Here is a 12,291-nt window from a genome sequence, read left to right as displayed (position 1 = left end):
TGACACCGAAAGTTCCGGGTTCGAACCCCAGCCCAGAGATGAGTGGTAATCTGTATTTAACCTCTTGTCAATTACTCTAATCACCATCCATCCTCCGTCGTTGCCTTGTAACGATACCTGGTGGATCCCACTTTAAACTGTAGATCCAGTCCCGATTAGCTTATCTGTACGTAAAATTCATTCATCCTCGCTGTCAATACTAAGTAATTAGGTATATTAGATGCATAAAATACAACAAAGCGTGTTAGGCAGTTAAAATATTAAAATTGAATTAATAAATTATAAAATATAATTACTGCATGCTAATTTATAAGAAATTATAGCATTTTAAAATTTGTTTGTTCCTTAATGGGAAAATAACTAGTAGCTTATTTCATCTGTTCATTCTCATGTTAACAGATTTGTTTTCTTGGATAAATAAAATTGAACGTGTAAATTAAAAGGTTTACATGTGCACGAAGCGGAAGAGCAACTCGATCGAGTACCGTGGTGAGACAAGATGACTTGGCACATCGTTTCAACTCGTGAATGAGAATGCATATCTTGTTCGTGATTTGATTTCAAGTTAAAAACACCTGTCAGGTCTTGTTCGCTTATCGATTTCAAAGCATAAATCGGTATCGTTACTCCAATGAGACGAGATTCTCGGACAGTACATTTTACACAGAGTGTCTCTCATCATCTCACCAACTTTGGAAGGGTTGGCCCTGTTTTCATTGCGATTTTGTAATGCCCTGCTACTTGTGAAACTGATTCACTTCCAACAATTTCAGTCGCCTCTGTGGAGGAGTGGTTAGAACAGTGCGCTAAGAGGAATCTCGGAATTGAGTGTCACTTCATCAATTTCATTATATCATCACTGATTTTCATGTTCGCGATTAGCCAAAGTGGCAGAAGAGCAAAGCCTGGGCAAAAGTGGTATCCCGAGCCGCTATGTGTTTCCACCGAATATCGGCCTCAGGATTCCCTGCCCTCGTGCCGCGATGTGCTAACCACTCCGCCACGGGGGCCGGCCCTCCCCATCACATCTCTGTTTTATACTAAAGGCTATGATTGAATATGAATGTAAAATTTTGTGTGCGTCACTTAGGCTATTTTGCACCCTTCACTTTATACGGGATCCAGCCCCTTACCAGAACTGTAATGTCCTGTAGTAACTAAAATATTAAAATAATCTGACCGGTTAAAAGCTGAGGCTGTAAAGGCACTCTGCACACATAAGGACAACACACACACACACATTCCTACGAAAATTATACTGGCCGTAGGTATAGACGCCAGAGCCTCGTTAGTCTGCAAAATGCAATCCAGGGTGTACTATGTGGAAGTGAGGTTGACAATTGGGTGTACTACGTGAAAGGATCATCCCTTACATCCCTTAAACTATATTTCTCGAGACCCTTGATGTGCTAACCACGCCGGCATACATTATAGAATACTTGAGTTAGTTTTGTCAATATTAATTTTATCGATTGCATTTTTGTTTTGCAATGATTTTGCGCACTAAATTTTCATATTTATCTTTGCTTTTCATTTGTGTTTTACTTTTATTTTGTATATAATGCTGTGTTTCTATTGGTGTAAATTTGTGATTCGTCTCTAATAACGTTATCATTTCAATGTGATTTAAATTTTAATCTTCTAATCTCACGTGTATAATATATAAGTATATGTATGTACACATGCATACAGAGAGAAAGAGAGGGAAATTGCATGATATGATCGTTAGAGGGGAAATCCCCACTGTTCCCCGCATAATTTCAAATTTGTTCCTTGTATTACACAAAATATATTAAATTAATGTTATAACAAATTGAATATCTATTATAGATCGGATTATAAGAAATTATGTATAACTGCGTGTGTGAGCGTGTTTGTCTCTCAGGTTCTTTATTAAAAAATCAGAAAAACAGAACATAATGTAGTATTCAAATATAAAAAGACCTTCATTTCACGAGTCCACTTATAATTAATTCATTATCATGTGGTTTGTTCTATTAGGTAATTCTTAACTGAATATAAAAAATTGTAAGTTATAATTTTTGTTTTAATACATGTTTGTTATTTTCACTAAAGGTTTATCATTTGAACTTGTGATTGCTGCTTGTATTACGTCATTTTTGGATTTGGAGTAACATAAAACAAAAGGTGTTTATTGTCTTTGATTTTGCTTTAGAAAATAATGATTGGTTGATTGATTTGGTTTATTTTACTTCGCCTTTCTGCCACTTTTTTTTGGGTAATCGCGAAGATCAGGATGAGTAATGAGGTGTACTAACCACTCCACCATGGAGGCCGGCGCTTTAGAAAATAATTAAAAGTAACAATCTCTTTCCACACTAAGTATTTTGTGTTGCAAATTATAAATTACTGCCTCCCTTTTCTGATTCACTTTAATAGCATAGTGGTTAACGCTGTCATGTATTAAAATGGTTTGCTTGGCAAAAATTGTTATAAGTCCACTTTTATGCTCCAATAGGCTAATCGGGTCTCCCCGATGGCGTAGTTATAACGTCGCCGGAAATCAAGGGGTACCTTGTTCAATACAAAGTGGAGGTTCGGATCCCACTTTAAACTGTAGGTCCAGTCCCGACCATCCTATCTGCACATAAAGTGGACTTAAACAATAACAACTCAAAATAGGCTAATCGGAATATTGTAATCAAGAGGTCTGTGCCTAACACCTTCCCAAAATCTTTACAAGACTCCCCTAATATTTTTTACTAACATTTAATTTCTTGTAATTTTAGCGCTAATGGTTTGGCCGAACTTGAAACTACAGGACAAATTTGTTGGCTGTTCTTCGCTGCCCGTCATGGGCTGAGGTTGCGCGCTCTCTCTCTCTCTGCAAACAACACTCGCGAGTCGCGAGCTCGCGAGTCGACTCTTTCCTTCGTTCAAAGAGTCGCTAAAGTGTGCCACGACTCTTTGAACGAAGGAAAGAGTCGACTCGCGAGCATGCTCCTTCCCCTCTCATCGTGCACGGCACGTTTCAGCCAGCTTTACTCAACTAGGGGTAGGGAAAAGGAACAGAGAGGACCCCCCTCCCTCTCCTCTCCAGTCCCCATTTGCTGCCCGCAGAATCGACTTGCTTTCTTTAAAAAATTCCGGCCGCCAGGCGAGTATACACTTGCGCATGCGCCTTCCTCGCAAAATTCGTGGAAAGGAGAGGGAATAATGGAATAATAGTTGCTTGGCGGGCGGAGGAGTCGTGGCACACATACGACTCTTTGAACGTGTCGTTCAATTCTGGTGAACGAGTCGTTCACCGCTCACAAGAGAGAGTCGTTACTTTTGAACGACTCGTTCACGAACGACCCATCACTACAACGGTCTCACGAGATCGTTGTCTAGGGAACATGACCGAACGAGCACCAGACTTCACGGCAAAGCGGAACGATCTCAACCCTCTTCACCAGGCTCGTGGGATGTAAGCAGCGGATTCGTCTTCGGCGAGCATCGCAAGGGCTGGATGGCAGTCGGGAGAGATCCAGGACGGACCAGAGACAACCAGGATACGAGACCGAAGCTGACGACGCACCCAGACAACGAGCCGCTTAGCCAGACTGGGCAGCTGGGAGGGGCGTGTAGGTGGATACCTTGCGGTGTTATACCAAGCCTACACGTGCAGGTGGATACCTTGCGGTGTTATACCAAGCCTGCACGGGGTGTGTTGGTGGTCCTCAAAAGGGCCGCTTGGCCCGACTGGGGACCGCGCGGAGTGAGATCGGCCGGGGTCGGCCCTTCCGGGGGCCGGGAGGGGAAGCCGAGCCAACACCTGATACCTTTCCAAAGTTTAACTGAGGAGCTCCCCTGTTCCAGAAGAGGACCCCGTTCGAGGAAGTCCTAGTCGTCCTGCGCAAAGCTATTACTTGACTCAGAAGCACCCCTGGTGATTGGGGGGACGTAAGCCGGAGCAGCCTACTGGAGTTGGGATCCCAGAAGCTAATCCGCTCTCTCTCTGAGAACCCAAAAAATTACACTGTCCGCGGCGCTCGAGGTCGCATCCCGCTGAAGAGTCGGGGAACGCTGAGCAAGGGGCGGCTATGGGCCGATTCAGCGGGGAAGTTGGAAGGAACGCGGTGATCGGACTGGCGTTAGTCGTGAGCACTGGGAGGCCTGGGGGGGTTCCCCACGTGCAATAAAGCAGCCGGCCCGTGAACCAGCTGTGAGCCCTAACAGCACCGCACTCCTACATGCCTTCTTTTGGGGGGGGGGGGGGCACCGGGGACCATGTGTGTGTCGCGTCAACCAATTGGAAGATAATTACTGACCGACTCGGAAATTGTCCTAGGCAGTATAGGCAGGCACATGGGCACGAAATGTGGTTCCCCCGGGTAGGAGCGCAAGTCCCCTTTTCTCTCCGATGTTTTACTGAGGCGAGGTGTCAGGGGAAGGGGAGGCGTCCTTAACTGGTCTCCGAGAGGTACCGGCCTTGGTCGGGATAGCTCTGTGGACCACCCAGTCACTCCTGCCTGTCCACCGAAGGGGTACGAATACCCAGACTGACCCGACCTAGACTCCTCTAAGCCCGACAAAGACGCCTATCTCAAAACTTACATTAACCCATCCCAAAGTATACCATACCAACCTTACCAAACCAATTAATAATATTTTAGTTTCAGGCGAGTCAACGTAAAGCTGAGTAGTTAGAAAAATCTCCCCACTAACATGCCCAATTAGTTTGAAATAATTAGAATCTCTCTTAAATAGGATACTTCAACTACCAAAACCTACCCCAACCCATCCTTACCAGGGGAAACCCGCAGAGGTAAACAATCTGGTACCCAAAAACCACCACCTAACCAAATAAATACCATCCAAATGTAAAGCCACTGTCACTGTCACGCCCAGGTTTTCCTCCCTTCTTCGGGAGGTTTTTACTGGAATAATTAATCTTAAAGTATACCCGCACACGAATGTTGCGAATTAATTAAATTAGGAGGTTTTTACTGCCAATTTATGCATGCGGCAGGTTTTTTCCTCTATTACGCAAAAAGCTCTTTGTATCTTTCCTCTCTTCTATCTTCACCTTCATTTTCGCCTATAATTATATTTCCACACCAGGCAGACACCGTTTGATAAATACTCAACTAGGTGTGCTTTCTTAGGTATTCCCTAACAAGCATGCTATGGAGGGCCCCGAGGGGGAAGGGAACTCACTCAGAGAACCCCGAACCTTAGGGGGACGCTTACAAGACGAGCGTAGCTGCAGACCTGTGCTGAGCCCCACTCACCCCGGCGTGTCCTTTGGGGGGCGGGAAAACTTAAAATTTCTGATTTCTGATTTCTGCAAAAAGAAACTGATTACCAGGTGTAGTTAGAGATTGGTTAATCATCACAATCTCCAGACTAACAATTGCCTATTGTGGTGGAGCAGGAAAAGTTTTTATAATATGTAAAGAGAAACTGTGACGTTACAAACATTAATTTTTCCTGTTACGCATATGTATTATATACAAAAATGGCTTGGCAAGATTGCTAATAGCTTACCATGCGAAATAACCATATTTTAAATATGCATTGTTATATTCATAAATTACACAGACTGCAAGGTAATGTTGCAAAAATGTTGTGGCAACGTTAACCCATGACATACCTAACGTTGCTACATAATGTTCAGTATATGTTGTGACAACGTTGTCAACCAACGTTGCAGCAACGTTGCAGCAAATGACCCGTAAACGTTGACACAACGTTTTCACAACGTTGTATCAACATACATTCAACGTTGTAACAACGTTAGGTATGTTAGGGGCTAACGTTGCCACAACGTTGTGGTAACATTACCTTGTTGACTGGGATCCCACTCAACATCAATACTGTCAATCTTATATACAGCATAGATAACAGAGGCAAACTGTCCATCACCATGCTGTTTAGTTCTGTTTTCTGCAATGTACAGTTGAAGAATTGAAACAAAACCCCAACAAGCCTTCTGCACTAGCCTAATTATAAATTCATTCCTTATAAGAACCTAGAATGTAGAAAAGATTACAAAATGGCAATGGACAATTTGTCTACTGTTATCCTTATTCTGATTGTACTTGCAGACTGTGTTGTACTTTACAGCTTTAAATTGCATATACTCCTCCCTCTGGTGGCACAACCATATCATTTTAAATTGAGTTTTTCACTTTTATGGATACTTTGTAGCTGTGTAATTGTTTAAAGATTTTTCAGATATTTGATGTTCAACATACATGTACCCCAACGGCGAAAAACAGTAGACTAATTGTCCACCACCATTTTCGTTCGGTCTGTATTACACAATGTGATGACAATGAATTGAAATAATAACGTCAATAAGCAGAGAACAATGCCTGTTTCGAACCAACATAGTTTCATTCCTTAAAACAACAGGTTGTGGAATAAAAAGGTAATGAAAATAGTGGTGGTCAATTTGCCTACCATTATCTTTGCCGTTGACTGTACAAAACAGTTTCATAAGTGCAACAAAGTAAATAAACATAACTACTGAGAATCCATGGAATTATAGTAAAATTCGCTAGAAAAATTAATGAAATAGTTATTTCACACACACATACTATTGGTGGAAACCCCCATTAAGATGCCAGATAGATCCTGCATCACACTTTTAATCCTATCAGTTGGAACATTTATATATTTTAAGGCCGAGTCTGTTGCCACGCACGTGTCAGCAGTAAGAATAAGCTTCAGATTTGCTCCTGTCACGTAATTCGTCTGCTAGTAAGATGTTACAAATCTTAAGAACAGATTGAGACGAGAGAAATGCAAGTTTACGATTAATGGGAATGAATGTACAGGTAATTTAGAACCTTTTTCTTTAGAAAGCATTTAGCGATATTATTTTAATGCTAACGGAACCTAACCTAACTACGAGGGCATTTAGGTTTATTATTAGAAGAGACATAATCTTAAAACATTTTTGTGAAAGTAATCGCTACAACTTCACAGTATCTGTTACAGACGTAATTGCATACATAGCATGATTAAATCACGATAAGACAAAGACCGATTCTGCTGCCACGCGCATCTATTTTGATGTTCCAGCAGAAAAAAAACGTGGCAGCAGACATTACCATATTTTTTAAATATTACAAAGGTACGTACAGTGGGATCCATGGGTATTACCCTGCAAATTGTCCATGACTATTTTTATTAATTTTTTTCTTACATCCTATGTGTTTTTAAGCGATGAATTTTTATGTATGCTGGTGCAGAAGTTGTAAACAGCTTGTTTTGAGTTTTCTTTTAATTCTTGAAGCTCTTATTGGGTCAAATAAAGTGCACGAACATGGTGATGGACAATTTGCACGGTAATACTCATGGATCCCACTGTACCTGACCTTTGGGACAGTGGGACCCATGATTATTTACCGTGCAAATTGTCCATCACCATGTTCGTGCACTTTATTTGACCCAATAAGAGCATCAAGAATTAAAAGAAAACTCAAAGCAAGCTGTTGACAACTTCTGCACCAGCATACATAAAAATCCATAATTGACTATTTTCATTAATTTCTCTCTTACATCCTGTGTGTATTTAAGCGATGGATTTTTATGTATACTGATGCAGAAGTTGTCACCAGCTTGTTTTGAGTTTTTTTATTAAATAAAGTGCATGAACATGGTGATGAACAATTTGCACAGTACTCGTGGATTTCGGTGTACAAGCCAACGGCAAAGATAAGAGGCACAGGTAAATTGTCCATCACTAGTTTAATTATAATTTTAATTTTGTTTTAAAATGCGAAATTTTGATGTGAAGCAGATGACGTTTTTATTTAAATTTATGATCATCGTAAAAAAAAAACTAAAGAAAAAGGCGATGGATAATTAATTGTACCATTTATTTTGCCGTTGTGTGTACAAGCCAGATGTAAGTTTCAGGTTTGTAACTGTAAGTGATGAACTGATGCATATACATAGTTGAAATAATAAAGCCAAGGTAAGTAGTGTATTTCCCTTTAAATGTAAAATAAATGTCATAACGACCAAGATTATGCCCACATGTCAACATTAACGAGAGCGTTGATATAACTTGAACGTTCCTCCTAAAGATGCCAGCAGAAGGGCTGTTCTTGCTTTGATCGTATCTGCCGCCTAGTGAGTAGATTGTGAACTACATTGTACCATTCGACATTATACGTGGTGGACTTTTATCCGGAAAAATTGCCAGGAATCTAAATACGAGCATCGGTACCGGAATTTGTATCAATACAACCATTTTTTTTGCATCAGAATGTTGAAGTATGGTCCTTGTACTAATTGCATAGATCATTACACATACACATATTTAATAAAATTGAAACTAAATTACGAAATTTGTAGTTGAAGCAAATTGTTGGAAATTTCAATATTTTTAGAAATAGAGAAAGGAACAAAGAGTTACTCTGTTTACTGCATACCGTATTCTCCACTGATCAGTGGCGGCCCAGGAGTTTTGGGGATTATGTATGCTTTTTTTTTTAATAGTAGTCTGCCCTCATTTTACCATCTTTTTCTGACTTTGACGTTCTTTTTTTAAGAATACTGGGCCAAAGCGGGGGTATGACTCCCAACCCCCTCTCCTTGGGCACGTCCCTGCCAGTGATCCTAATCAGAACAAAGAAACATGGGAGGCAAGACAACATTTTATTAGTGAAATTAATTAATTGATTGATTTATTTTACTTAACTCTTCTGCCACTTTTGATTAATCGCAAAGATGAGGGGGTGATGATTAGGTCACGGATTTTAAGATGCAGCACTTCTCCAAAAATATAGCTGTTTTCATACCGATAGTTTAAGATGTATTTTAGTACATGGTCAAATGAACAAACTTTGCTGCACCTTTCCATTTGATTAGCACATTTATCTCCTTTTAATCCCTCTTTGACGCTTCACCACCTTTTTACTTCCCTTTCTTTCAAGTTTTGTTAAAAAAATTGGACAGAAAAATAAATGATTTGCACTGTTCTCGAGCAGCTACATAAAATAATAGTCTAATTTTTGTAGAGCAGAACGAGAACTATAAAATGACACGTAGCTAGGGGGAGGGCTAAGGGGGCTGAAGTTCCTCCCGAAATCCTACAAATATCTAATTTAAATAGTGTGTAGTGGTAGTTAATTTTACTTCGTTAGCAGGCTTAAACATTAGATCGAAAAAAATTAGTGTATAATAGATGAACCAGGTTATATTTTCATATTCTAATATTTAATCCAAAGAATAGCTAAATGAATCCACAGATCCCAAAATTTATAGTTTTCTTTGTGAGAGGTCACGCAATATAAACTTTATGAGTGATTTTTGGCCCCAACTTTGTAATGAGTGCACTCACGGTCCCCGGAATGACGTATCATTCATACCGGGGCCAGACGTCATTATGGGTACGGGAAAAACGGTCGTGACTTACTTACGGTCCAGGTTTTTTTTCGTTCGCTACTGAGCCGGTCGTTTATTGTTGTACTCATGCGAGGTGGAGATAAATACCTTGAAATGTTACACTGTTTTATTTACCTTAGATATGTAGACTCGAACAATAATAACACACTAATAGCATAATATCAGATACCTGAAAAACATCAAATAATAACACTGACGAACGGTAAAAAAAATGTGAATATATTGTATCAACAAAAAAATATTGGAATCAACAAACTGTTTACATCGCCGCCTCAATCACTCACTCATTCTCTCTCTCTTTCATTCGTACTTCTGAGGTATTTTACATGTGAATATACATACAAATCATGGATCTGATCAACATACCATTCCCTTTTTGTTTGAACTTTTACGCGAATTTAGGCCATTAGTCTGCCAGCTCCCGTGCTCTTTTAAATTAAATCTGCGCCTGCCCTCGGAAAGCAGTTATCTCAAACAATTGGGTCGGCGGGGTTAAACCTTTCGTTCGAATGAACGTATGCATCAAGTCGTAAGCGCGACATTTACAAGTTTCTCGGACGAGGGTAATACACACAAGCCTCTCTCGTCAATTAAGAACAAATACACCATTACATAGTGATGCAAAACTTAATCGGCTCCAGCTGCCGGAATACACAAATCAATCGTCGGCGCGAGCAAAAATTACATCAAAAACCACAATGCAACAAATAATACTACACTCGCACGACCTTGCAATAAAAATACACTTTCCACAATTTTAAAAAAAGACTAATCGGTCAACTATTGACAAGCTTATTGACGCGACGGGGTGGTCGGTTACACAAAAATGGAGCACACTTTGACAATTTACACTAAAAAATAACGTAATGGAATGGAGCTTCTAACTCTGAATGCAGCAGACAATTATATTAGTACATATGAACCTGAAATGACCTTTTATAGAACATTACAAAAAATATCAGACACGGAAGTTAGGTTCGAGGTTCATGAGTCACTTCGCAAATAAGTGAGACTTCGGCGTTAACGGTACGGCGTTGATACAAACAATGCACGTTTACATGGGCATAGACCATCTGAAGAATACTCTACCGGACTCTGCTACATCGTGTGATCGTTCATCTCTCCTGGATGCGGGACTTGCACACGGTTCCTTTGCGGCGAAATTGTTCAGCGAGGTCGATCGCGGCGAAGGATGGTTGCGCCGATATTGGGCACTTTCACTTCCTTAGAACGTCGGTGTTCCTCTCCTCACAACCGCCGGGCGCACGTGGTCACGCGCCGGTCCGGCATCTCTCTAGTGTGTCGGGCATCAATCAAATGTCGTCCTGGAATCATCTCTCTCTGGTAACGGGCTTCGGTTGGACGTCGATCTGGAGTCATCCTTCTCTGTCTCTCTCTCTCTTTGGTAACGGGCTTCGGTTGGAACGTCGAACTGGAAACGTCCTTCTGGGCGTCGGGCAATGGTTGGCTTTGATGTCGGCTTTGGCGCGGGCTGGCTGGCTTCACCGGATTGTGGTGGTGCATTGTTGCAGGCGTCGGGGAAGGCGACGGCCGCCCATTTTTATGTAGTCCACGCTTGGTAAAAACAATTAACCGCGTAATGCTTCACCAGATAAGGCGCACACTGGTAAACTCTCTATCGGCAATTCGCTCACGGTACGTAAGAAAAACAAGTCCACGGCGACAAAACTATAGTGACGCGAGAGTGTAGCGCGGAGATGCTCTCTCTACAAAATCCGGGCAAAACTGTCTCTTGGACTCGTAGTACTGCCGATTTATACCACTTTCAAAATTGTCCGTTGAAAAGCACGCTAGAGTGGCTTGGCTTGGGTTTCCGAAGAGATGGAAATGACCTCTGTCCATTGTCTCAAAATGCGGTCACAAGGCGCGTCCTCTGTTCTGGCTAGCTTGGTCTCCAGCTGATTATCCTGGTCATCCGTGAAAAATAGGTTTGGCCTCCCGTGGCGACTTCTCGGTCGGTCCTGACGAAAATAAGTCTTCCCTTTCTGCAAGACAACCCGTGTTGGTGCAAACATGTCATGTACTAGGCCGTGTTGACAGTTCGGCTGTCACTCAGGAAAACCCGTCTCCCAACTCCCGACGTCTGGCTCGGATACAAATTTTTCCACAAAATAAACCAAACCTCAACGTTACATTTAAACATACTAGAATCCATAAACAAAAATGACTAATATCGAACTGTGTTTTTCACATATCACTGGATACAGTGACAACTTTTAAAGTCTTTTTTTGAACGGAATGTGTAAAAGTTAATAACAAAATACAAAAACTAAGAATTTCAGTACACTAACTGTACAAAATGTAAGAAAAATAATGTACAACAGTTGTGCCACTCACATGGTAGACCAAGTAACAAAGTCTCTCCATTTATATAATAATAGTAATAACAACAACAAGGTAAGGTAAAAAGGTAAAGTGCTCCCCTGTTCTTAGCACCAAGCCATGAAGGCTTATAGGAGGGTGTAACGATAATAAATTTGGATTACGTTTTATTTTTTAGTAACTTAACATAACAATAAAGGCCTATAACCGTTGCTCCCCTCTAAAAATATTTCTGGCGACGCCTGTGCTGATTAGGGATGAGACCCTCCGAAATAAAATCCTGGCTTCGGGCCTGGTATAATATAATCATTGCAGCCCCAATGGTTCCCAAGATAATGTAGCAAAACCCGCGAGAGAAAACAGAAACTTCAACAAAACCTATTCGGCAGAGCCACAGTTCTCTATGCGGTCCGCGCTCATTATATACACAGTTCTCTATGCGGTCCTCGCGCATTATATACAGAAAGCATTGAATAAAGGCATTTTATCAGCACCTTTTTGAAAACATTTTCAGAACCTTCCCCCCCCCCCCTTTCCCGGCCATAGTTTTGCACCTCAAAATCCTTTTCCTAGTGATGA

This window comes from Lepisma saccharinum, chromosome 1 (assembly GCF_977018435.1).
Source record: "Lepisma saccharinum chromosome 1, izLepSacc3.1, whole genome shotgun sequence".
NCBI classification, from domain to species: Eukaryota; Metazoa; Arthropoda; class Insecta; order Zygentoma; family Lepismatidae; genus Lepisma; species Lepisma saccharinum.
This window is presented reverse-complemented; position numbering follows the sequence as displayed.